At 38.0% G+C, this 11,770-nt stretch overlaps 2 long non-coding RNA genes across 3 annotated transcripts; one reads left to right on the top strand and one right to left on the bottom strand.

Moving 5' to 3' along the window:
- Window positions 1–468: 468 nt before the first annotated feature.
- On the top strand, window positions 469–11,561 carry LOC133226561 (uncharacterized). Of its 2 annotated transcripts, none has more exons than XR_009729556.1 (3): window positions 469–1,231; window positions 7,919–8,144; window positions 11,436–11,561. It is a non-coding gene; the product is annotated as an uncharacterized LOC133226561 (long non-coding RNA). The 2 variants fall into 2 exon arrangements; XR_009729555.1 differs by having other exon boundaries at window positions 469–1,263.
- On the bottom strand, window positions 7,667–11,401 carry LOC133226562 (uncharacterized). Its single transcript, XR_009729557.1, has 3 exons — window positions 11,200–11,401; window positions 10,602–10,777; window positions 7,667–8,494 (listed from the first exon to the last, which is right to left on the bottom strand). It is a non-coding gene; the product is annotated as an uncharacterized LOC133226562 (long non-coding RNA).
- Window positions 11,562–11,770: the final 209 nt, after the last annotated feature.

Genomic DNA, 11,770 nt, shown 5'->3' with positions numbered 1-11,770 from the left:
TCAGCCCGGCATTGAGAGCCACATGAACACGAGATTCCTGCACATAGAACCCAGAAAATCCAAAGTCAAAAAGAATTTAACACCTCCTGAGAAACAGTCCAAAACTTCCTTCTTTAGAAAAGAGGTTCCATCTGGGTTATGAAAGATGCTTACAACACTGGCCTCCCATGTATCGCTTCCCCTGTACCAACAGTCCTCTTCCCTCCACTCCTCTTCAAAAAAGTTAGTAAGTCCATATAAAGACAACCCTCTCCTGCCAAAGTCTTTCCAAATACTTTATGTGCTCCCTAAGGGGACATGTCAGGGGTTGCACAAAGGGACGTTGCTATTCTAACAACTGTAATTAGTGTGTTTACTGACCATCCACAAACATTTGAGCTTTGAAAGTGTCCAGAAGATGAAAGTATAGTTCACACTCACTCATCTTAAGTATTATCATAACCATCTTTTAAAATTATGTTTCATTAGATGTTACTTAACCAGAATTAAGACATTCTTTATTCCCAGTCATACCTACCTCCCTCCAAAGGAAATCATATCTAAGACACAGCCTAATCACTCTGGGCTAAGATGAACACAGTTCAGGAAAGATTAGATGAATAAATGTTAATCAAGAACCACAAGTTTGGCATTATATGTGGCTCTGTTGTTATCCCAGCCCACCCTCCCTTATATGCAGCATGGGACAAAGGGAAAGAGCGAGCTGTCTGGGTGCTGTGCAGCCTCCCCTTCCAGTGAGCCCAAGTTCCTAACCCATTATTTTTAACAGTGCAGCTGCTTTGTACATTTTTGTGTGTGCAGTCCTAGGCTGTTCTCCCCCGTTGAAAGGATAGGAGAAAGGAGTAAGAATAGCCCTTATGAAAAATAATCCAGCCTTATCAGCTAGTATAAAGCTGTGCCTGCTAACTCCACTGCAGGACGTTCAACCCCTCGCTGTGGCTGATTATGTAAAACACTCCCTTTCCTGACATGTGCATGCCTATCTATTCAAATTCTTGTAAACTTAACACTATCTACATATCCACACAATAAAAGCCCTTCTTGTGGTATTTAAACAACTTGTCTGATCTTTTCTGATTAACTGTGGATTTCTGCAAAGTTAGCTGAACTTTTCTTTCTATACAAGAGACAGCCTGGTTATGTTGCAGCCTGAGTATCAGGAGAGCACGCTGAAATCCCTCCTCCTCCACCAATCATCTCCTTTATGACTTTGAGAATTCACACATACATGGTGTGTATCAGTTTGTGATCTACAGGGTGAAGGTAATAAAACTTCCTTACCTTAAAGGGGCCTATGAGGGTGAGACCTTGACATTCTACTGCATCACGTGAAAGGCTGTAATGGGTAGCATAGGTATATCCCTGCTCTTGTTTTGAAGTTTGTCATCATATTCATCTCCGGTGAGAATCAGTAATTAAATACAGATTTTCATGTTCTTTTCTTTCAGTAATGCTTTTTGTTCTAAATGAACATATGAAGACATTAGAGTGGTTCTTTTAAAGGAATCTTGCTGTATAGATTGAGCAAAGCAGCATAGATATAAGGAAAGGAAGTTGAATTCTTTATGTGGGAGCATGTAATTTTCCTGGAGCCTGGAACAGCTGGATTTTCTTACCACATGTGCAGGAAATAGCCCTTTCTACCCGATCCTTAATGTATCAGGTAATACCCTCAGCATGTAATGAAAATGTTCTAGTGTGAGACACCTTCTAAGCAACATTTCTGTTCAAGTTTCTATCTACTGAGCAACACTTCAAAACACTTTGGTTCATTGGTAAATAATGAACATTTAAACTGTTCCACAGGATCCTTGATTCTTAGTTAAAAAAACCAAACAGAAGTACCAACAAAACACACCTACCTGATTTTCTAGCCCTCTTCCCACAGACAACTACAGGTTCATTTGTTAGGGAAGTTTGGGGATGAGTCCTTCCTCACCCTGCCTTCCTCGTATTAGCAATAACTCGTACGCCCAGTGCTTCTGCTGCAGTAACAGTAGTAGGGCACTCCCATGTTGGTACAGAAGTGCCAGGATTTTTAATTGCCCTGAGTAAGGGGGCAAGCTCTAACAAACAGTCCCACAGCACACCTAGCCAGTAACACATCCCCAGGTTGGGAGCATTAGTCCTCCTTTCTTCAACTCAAACATTCTGTTGTTTGGGTTTGGGGTACATGTGGGGGTGGGCCTTTTGAGGTTTTTTGTTTGTTTTTCCATATGTGAATATCTTCTCTGTTATTTTGACAAAAAGGAGATAGAGCCTGTCTGATACGGGTTACTGACACAAACCTAGGAAACTTCCCTCTTTAGATCATAGGTCTTTTCTGGCTAAATCTCCTTGAGCCTAAAAAGGATTTTACTGATGTGAAATTTCTAATGCTACACCAAATATAAGAACAGGATGATCTCTTGTTCCCAGTATCTGACTCATTTTCTAAAGCACTTTGGTAAATACAATCTCATGTAGAGGGTATCCAGCCAGACAGCACCAGCTTCTTCAAAATCCAGCTCATTAATCAAAAAATTCCTTCTTTGAAGGCAAAAGAATGGAGCTTCACACTCTCTGGGATAACATTTTGGTAAGGCATGAAATTATAATTCTGTATTTATTCCTACAACAGAGTCACATCTCAGTGTCATTTCACTTGATAATGTCACCTTTGGTGATGTAACTAGGAATCATGGAAACATTTTCTGGGTTCTAAAAAGCAACAACCAAACAACCAGAACCATAAGAAGTTCCAAACTTCTCTTGGGGCATACATCATTTTGTAAGGCATATTTACATTTTGAGAAGACTTGACAGATAATCAAATAATGGACATGATGAAGGGTAGAATAAATCGCTATTATAAAAAGTTGCATTTTCTTCTTTTTCTATCCTTGCTGCAGCAAGTCTTTTTGTCAGCTGTTAAAAGATGTAGTCTTCCATAGGGATATATTTGGATTTTTCCCCCCTAAAGAATATCACTAGAAGTGTTCATTTTGTTAATGCCAAGTCCTCAGCCACTAAGGCTTTATTCCACAGATATTTTATATTTTCATTTCTGACATGTGGGTTTATGTGCTCAGATAGTTTTCGTTCTGCTTTGATTTGCAAAGTCGCTGCTCTAAGAAATACATGAGAGAATATAGAATGCATAGAGCTATTTCTCCTGTTGAAACAAATGTCAGCATCTCATTGACTTCAGAGAGAAAAGGATCAAGTAATTAAACATTGTTTTGCCTGGATTCCAATAGGCTTTTTATCAGGCCTCATTTTCCTAGCTAGCACTTGCAGCTTTGCTGCTTTGGATTCTGCTGACAAACAACTCTCTGTAAGTCTAACCAACCAAGCTCACAAAGCTGATAAGATTTCCTTCCTGTGCTGCCTTGTGAACACCTTCTCTGAAAATGTACTCTGAGTTTGGTCATACTTGATTTCAGATTAAGACATTGCAAAGTGAAACTTGAATGTCAGCTACAGTGATAAAGAAATAAAAGTTAATGCACAGTCTTTCAAGCCAAATGATTCCAGGCTGCGTACAGCTGGGAAATAGATTCTGCTTTGTTAGGGTGCTAAAACATCTGCATGAGTCGGTAACTGTCAGCTGCTTAAAGGATGTCACATTGCAAAATAGCTGGCTAGGTTGCTTCAGATTGTATCAGGAGAAAAATACAGTGATCTGTGATAGAGATGTTGGGGAAATTGGGGGAAGAGGGAGAAACAAAACAAACCCCAAACCAAACAATAAAAATACACAGAAAATTGTGTATTTAGCACACACTTGCATGAAAACAATCTGTAGAATGTGTCTATCAGTGAATGAGGACAGACATTTGTATTAAGTAAATACGTGCCTAATACAAATGCACCATTCTGTATGTGTTGTAGGCAAGAACCTGAGATTACTTTTTGTCTGTGGGAAACCTTCTGTCAGAGACAAAGATCACTTCCCAAATGCTTTGATGTTAGCATATTAAATCTTAGCAGAGACTTTATTTAATTAAATGTTATTTATATTTTGTGGGTGTTGCTGAACAAAGTCTTCCCTGAGTGTCATTAATGGAAGAATGACAGAACCAGTGAGAACCATCATGATAACTGAGTGCAGAGATAGCCTCTGGTGATATTTTAGGGAAATCATTGTTTCTCAGACAGCTGAGCACTCAGATGTACTTCTAGCACAGGATGAAAAAACAAGGTTGAAACCACACCACTTCTAATCGTGATGCTTCCAGTTTCACAGATTCTCATTCTTCATTTTGAAGTTAAACACTTATAGTAAGTCTGCACTATTGTAATTGTTTCTCTAGTGAACATGACTCCATATGCATGAGCTAACTTATTTTAGAAGTTTAATACTACATCTCTCTTTTTTATTTTATTCTCAGGGAAGGAGGTACTTTCTTTGGCAATTCCAGTGTTTATTTTGGGAGATTCTAGTGACTGATCATTTACTGTGCTGCCTTATGCTGTATTAGAGAAGAGATGACCTTGCTTCTCATGCTTTGCTAGGAAGGAATGGCTAGGAAGATGTAGCCTTTTAAAAAAGTTATCTAAAACAGATGTTTCTAACTTGCTCTATGGAGATAATAGAAAACAATCAGCAACTGCTGAGTATCAGTTTTGTCTGTTATGCATTATTGTCTGTCTTGACAGCATAAAATAAATAAATTATATGTATTCAACACCCTTTGTTTAAAAAATAAGGTTGCTAAGAAACAAGAGTTATGTGTGTTTAATGCCACTTACAATCAACATTTATACAAAACCATGAAACATAGCCATGATGAACTTGGACACTCTTACAGTGCAAATAAAACGCAAACCTGGGGTCTGGGCAAAGAAGAAATGTGAATTTTACTGTCTTGCCATAATCAGGACTCTGGCCCAGTGTATAATCACACCCTACAAAGTTCCTTTCCATGTTCTGGATTCTGTAACAAACGCCAGCTAATGTAACTGACATTCTTATTCTCATATTTACTCTTTCTTCATGATAACGTTGACATGGATTTCAAAATGATACTGTCAGTAAGAGTGGAATAACTAAGGACCTATAGGTTCCACAGAAATTGTGCACATTATGGTTATATATAGTTCAGCAAGAAAAGGTTGATGCATGTAGAAATTCGGCTTACCTGTAGATTTGCATTTCCGTCTGATTTATGTGTGCTACAAATGTTTGCATATATAAACTTTGTCCAAAAATACTCAGTTGTTGTCATGGTTCAGGAGGTAAGTCGTTACACTTGATGAAATATGCATAGTGCCATTTTTCACTACTACGCTTACTAGTAAAGAAAATGTCATCCAGCCTCCTACCTTTCACTGGAGTCAATCCTATGCTCATTTAAACCAATAACCAACTTTTCTTCTGACCTCAGTCAGCTGCAAAAACAAACAAAAAGGACCAAGACATCTGTTCAATGCAAGTATTTCGCAGTCCTCACTGGAGGTCAAATAGCAGCACAGTAACACAACTGCTAAAGTGAAAGAAATTCATGGCATTGATAGGCTATGCACAGTACAGGCACAAAAAAAGAATGTTTCCTAAGTTGGTGTTATAAAGTTATGAGTCTCTAAGCACTACCTTAATCTGAGGAAAATTATCCTCAAAGGCTTGGGCTTCTTTCTGGGTAAAAACTACAGGTGTTCTCTAACTCCTCCTCAGGAATATGTTCTGGAAAGTTTGTTTTTTAACTGCCTACTGAAACTTCAGGTTTTTTATCTCATATCCAGCTACAGCAGCACTGAAGATTTTTCTCTCTTATCTGATCACAGGAAAAAAACAGTTTATTCCTGTTTCCTTTCATCCCTGGTTTCTTAAATGGGGCTTAAAGCCATTTAGCTCTTTCACCGTATGTGATAATTAAGTTGTTGAAGCTTGGTCTACTTCAGTTTTCCCAGTTAAATTGGCCCCCTTCCAGCACTGTCAGTTTTCCATAAACCTATAGGGAAGAGCTCACCCTTACATAATGCCTCCACTCCCAGAGGAACTCTGCACTGCCATACAGATTCAGGCCATGTGCAGACATCACCGCTACCAAACCCATCTGCCAAATTCAGTGTCTCAGCAGGACACATTCCTCCTCAACACTGCTTATGAGAGGGAAGGCAAGTGCTGTAGCCCACCTGGCAGAACACAAGAAGTTTCACAGCAAGCATTTGCCATGTTGAGACCACATAGGGAATAAGGCTGTGGTCATTCTCCTTGCCATAAGCTTTGGAGATGTCAAAGATGGTGCAGATAATTGCGTCCCTACTGCTGCCTCCCTCTGAGGTGGCAGGCTCTGCGGCACCACTGTTTCCTACCACCACTCTGCTATTGTCACAGGACTTGACAGAGAGGTGCCACCTCATGAATTGCCATTGGCTCTGAGGGTAATGGTAATGCTTGTTGAACAGCCTCCTTTCTGTTGAGTTTTCTTAGCTCATGCAATCCCAGTGGATCACAGCACAAGCAGTACTGTTCTTGACAACCTGTAAAGTGTTTTTATGAACTCTATAACTTAGTATTTAAACATGTCAGCAATTTAAAAAAAAGAAATAAAAAAAGGATAACTTAAAGAGAGACCTTTTCTGAGTTGCACCATGTGCCAATAGCTTTCCAGTCTCAGTGCCAGCATAAAAAAAGGTATTCTTTAATTGAAAATAAAGTCCTGTGCATCTGCTAATTTGTCAACAGGGCAGTTGGCATCCCTTCACCCTTCCTGCTCATGTATACCCAGAGTTTGAAATATCAGATTTCAGCTGGCAAAGGAGGAGCCTGAGCACACAGAATGCAAAACCACTTTGAACTTTCTGGAATGGTAACAGCAGCACTTGGGGAGAAAGCAAAGCCTGGGCACAAGTACGTTTTCACAACAGCTGAAATGAAGACATCTAACAACTGCCACATTCCCAGGGAAAATCCTGTTGAGCAGAAACTTAGTCCATCAGCTTGTTGTACAATTGCTCCATGGTGTTCACAGAACTGGCATTTCTTTCAAGTGCCTTTCAAAGGTTATTTAAATTCATAGACAAGACTGACTTGTGGAACTCAGCACAACTCAAAAGTTGTCTTTTGCCGTTCAGTCTTTCTGATTTGAAAGCACTTCTTTCTGCATATGAAATGTTTCTTTTAACTATGTTGCACCTTTGCAGTTTCTAAATGAGCAGCAGTTATGCTGCTCTTTCAAGATATGCATCTGTCACCGCAATCTATAAGCTAAAGACTACAAGGTATTTTCAGTATTTAAAAAAAAAAAGTCAATTTGAAATAACTTCGCAGGATTCAAATGGTTTATTTACAGTAGTGCAGTACTTCCTGGTGAGTTACAGATCACTCCCTCACCTTTCACTTTCACCCACACAGACAAATATCTGTTGTCAGGCAGTAAACAGAAGTTTAAATAGACATGATAATTCATATTACATTTCAATAAAGTACAGTCCCTATCTAACAGGCTGTTTCAGAGAATGGTTTAGGGTTTACTGTGAAGCTTTACATATGAAATTTCCGTGTTAAAAAGTTCTACATTTCAAGCAGACTTCCATCTTTAATTGAATTACATGGCTGGTTTCCTTCATGAGCCCTGCCACTTCTCCTATCATTTACTCCAGGCAGTGATAGAGTAGGATTTTTTTTTAATGTACAGTAGAATTTTTACCACACATATATTTCACTGCACTTATGGAAAGCTTAAATGTACTTTTTTATTTCACAATATATACAGATTTTGGAAACTTGCCTGCTCTTGCCTTCTGTTTTGCTTAAAACTTTAGTCTACAAAGCATCAATAAGCATCTTAAACTAATGTCTGCATGTCATTATCTATAAATGTGTAAGCACTAGCCTAAAGGCAAAGGAACCCATAATACTGCTATCATTTACTGTTTACATTTAGCTTTTCCTTTTTAGTGAGTATTTTCCTACAATATTTTTTCATTTCAGGTTTTAGTTTAGCCTGCCCTCGGTACTATATGTAGCACTATTATCACCCTAGCAGCTCTGTACGCCAGCAAAAGAAGGTCAGCCGAGAGCAAGGGGTTGGAGCATCTCCCAGGGCCTGGCTGGGCTGTATTACTAGCACTTCTTTGGGCAAATATGCAAAGTTTAATGAAGCCAGTGGAAAAATTCCCACCGGCTTTGGTTAGCTTTGGATCCAGCTATAAATTAGGTAAGTTTGATTTTAATTCCATTCCTTGTCCACAATATTTTTTTTTCCTGTGTTAACAACATAGCTCCTCTTTAAACCATGACAGAACTGCTCTTTTCAAATGGTCAGTTTGCTAGTAAGTTACACTGTAATATGACCAGATATGGGTCCTAAGATGGCTGCTAAGTAGAGAAGGTCAAAAAGAAGATACCCTTTCTGGTTGTGGACAGTTACTGACTTCAAGGGAACCGTGCAGTAACTTCATATGCTTCATAATCAGCGTGTCATAAAATACCATTCTGAAGTGGAGGAGTAGCTGTTATCGAACCTTTCCAGAACAAAGTGAAGACAAATCACAGTTCTAGGAAAACCTAGGGAAATAATAGGAAAACTTGTCTAAGGTGACTCACTAATTTAACAATAATTTAACAGTAGCAGAAACAGTATTAACACAGGAATTCCTAGTTTCTGTGTCCCATTCCTTCCTCCTTTTGCACGTATGATATTATGACAATAATGTATGACATTATTCACATTATGAGAAGAAAGCACATAGGCAGTGCACAATAAACTGATAAAAGGATTTTATCAGTTTAACAAGGGCAAGTTTAAAGTAATGTGTTCTTAGAATCAACAGCATAGGCCATGTGAAAGAAGGACAGCTATCAAGGCACTTTGTTTTGACAGTGATTACTGTCCCTACACGTTCATCTGAGTAAGATAAAGATGTAAAGAAATACTACTAAGTAATTAAAGTTTGGTTTGGGGTTTTTTTAGAAATAATTTTTTCCATTAAAAAATACTTGTCTCGTACAACAAAAATCTATGCACTCATGTATCAAAGTATTGCTTTCTGAGTAATGATTTTCCCTCAGAACTTTTTCTATTTATAAAACCCCTTAAGCCTTTTGCAGTATGTTTCCTGTTCAGACATAGCACTTAATCTCCAGAAAATGACTCAGCCCATCAGTCCAGGCATTTCCCTAACAGAGGATTCAAAACAAGTGGGAAAATTGTGAGCATGCTCAAAACCTGACAACTCAAAATACTGTTTAAACTGATTCTATTTTTCTAGATCAGGAATATGTTTACCTTGTCATTGGAAGTGCTTAGATTCTTTCTATTTCTGTAATTACTCTACCATAACATTATATTTTAATAGCAAACAAACAGAGCTACAACTGAGATTTGTAACATGAATTACCCTTCTGCTGTTCTTTTTTGGGATGGGGTGGGCATTGTTGTGAAGAAATGCTCGATCTTTTTAGCTTGCATAAGAAACTATCTTGGAAACACAAAGACATAACTGGCTAAAATTGTAATTTTCGACTTACTAACTCACAGCTATTTTTTTCAGCTTTACAGTATCAGAAATCTTGTTAAATTTTCTATGCACAAAAATGAATGCTATTTAAGTATTCATTTATAAACATCATCCAGCATACTCATCTGCAAAAAAAAAAAAAAAATAGAGATGGAACTGGAAGACAGAGAGCAAGCAGTCTCAATTATCCTTTCAAGAGCAGAAGAATTATCAAAAACCGTGGATGGAGTTTCATCCTAGAACATGTGCATAACTGCCATTTGCATGATTCATCATGGAAGCAAACACAGAATTTCTTCCACACTCCACAGTAAAAGAAGAGCAATAGAAGTATTTCCTTTTATCCAGATGTAAAAAGACCAAAGCTTTTGGCATTTCAACCCTTTAGCTTAAAGACAGCCCCACCTGTGTGCATTGTCCTTATCTGTATGCACCAACAAAACCCCAAAATATTCCTGACACTTTGGAATCTCCTGAGAGACACAATCTACAAATAAACCTCAGGTCTGTAACACCTTAGAAGTAGTACCATAGCAATAATAGAATTTGCATTACAAAAAACAGGTTTTTATTTTGAGGACTTTTGAACCTCATCCTGTTTTGCAGCTGTGGATGTTGTGGCTTAAAGGAGTAGCAATTGATGTATAGTCTCAGCTTTCAGCCTTACAATCTATCGAACAAGCACTTGCCACCATTATTTTCAATGGCAGGTAAGGAGGAGGAAGCTATGGAGATTACACCCAAGGAATATCATTTACTCAAAATCTGTCATCTTCTATGTAACGGCTTTTTTTCTGTTATTGTTTCAGATACTTCACAAAACTGAGGCAAGGCAGAATAACCACCGTTTATGAGATCTTGGTCTATTAAGCACAGAAGAATATCCATCATCCACAGCATCAAAATTATCCTTAATTATTTTTTTTTTCACGATAATTACCAGTCCTTCTCTAATCCCAGTGGTTTCTTTCAAGCAGACTTTTAATACAGGTTGGTACTGATAGAGGAACATGTTAAATACCTAAACACAAGAGAGGGTTTTGAAATTAAACCTATTTCATATTAACTAAGCTAACGTCATACTTAAGAGTCTTCATATGCCATTTATGGGTATATGCATAGCATGGTAATATATGCCCCCATCCTGAACTGACCTGATTCCATGCCAAAAGTGGTCAGAAAAATAAGAATGCCATATCGTCTGACAGACAATGTCATTCTGATAAATGTCTGAGGTCACATTCCAGTGTTATCATCGTTGGCCTTTCATCTGCAAAAGCTGTTCTCTCACTTTCACAGCCAGCAGTACAGCAAAGTGACTCAAAAGCACCTAAAAAACATACAAGGATAACCACCATAGAAACATTAGGAAAAAAATACCAGAATGTTTTCAGCTACAAATGTAGGTTCAATTGTGTTAACTTCTATATCTACTTCAAGTTTTGTTCGAAATACCTACCTTCCTACATCACTATAGGCTTACTGTGGGTTCAGTATGGAAAACTGATGGAAGGTGTGAACATGCATCGAGCGCTTACAAAAGCTTTGTATAGCTAGTATCTGCAAAATGCCATGATTTCTCCCATCTCTTAATGTTATTTCAGGTTCCACATTGCCTCTGATATCAAGTGATATTATTACAGTAATAATACAGCTGCTTGTTAATACTATGAAATCTAGACTTGCTTTGCTAAGTCTTTGCTGTTAATCAGGAAAAATAAAACCACAGCTTGGGTAAGACAGTATGCCTACCATCCGTCTTTTTTCTGAGCCAGAGTTCTTTCAACTGGTCCTATGTGGGCAAGGTAACCTCGACTTTTCCTGCAAAATAGCATTTTTATAGCACTACATTATGCATTTATTTATTGGGAGAGGAAAGAGAGATGGGTCTGCAACGTCACTGCAAGTTTTCCTGCTGACCTGGAGAAAGTACATGGGACCCTTGCCCTGTAGTTGCAAGTTTTGATTTAAATTTTGTTTTGAAATAGATTTGGACAACTGCCTAATTCTCAATGCCTGTGTCCTGCAAGAGAGAGGAAAGAGGGAAAGAAGAAAGAAAGAAGAGGAAAAGAAGGAGGAAACAGGATTAAAAACAAAACTTCCCAAATAAATGTAGGTGAAATAATTAAACAGATACCTTGGCAAACTCCATCTCCTTTAAAGGTATTAGGAAATAAGGATTTGAAAAAACACGCAAGTCAGCCAAAGTTTAATTAAACAGTTCAACAAGGTACCTATTATTTAACAAAAAGTCATTATGCAAGCGCATTTTTTAGATTAGATGGAGCAAAATGAGATTTATACAGTACAGAACAAAACATAA

This window comes from Neopsephotus bourkii, unplaced genomic scaffold (genome assembly GCF_033783945.1).
Source record: "Neopsephotus bourkii isolate Nb327-2 ecotype Australia unplaced genomic scaffold, CSIRO-AGI_Nbou_v1 NB_1792, whole genome shotgun sequence".
NCBI lineage: Eukaryota > Metazoa > Chordata > Aves > Psittaciformes > Psittacidae > Neopsephotus > Neopsephotus bourkii.
This window is presented reverse-complemented; position numbering and strand designations above follow the sequence as displayed.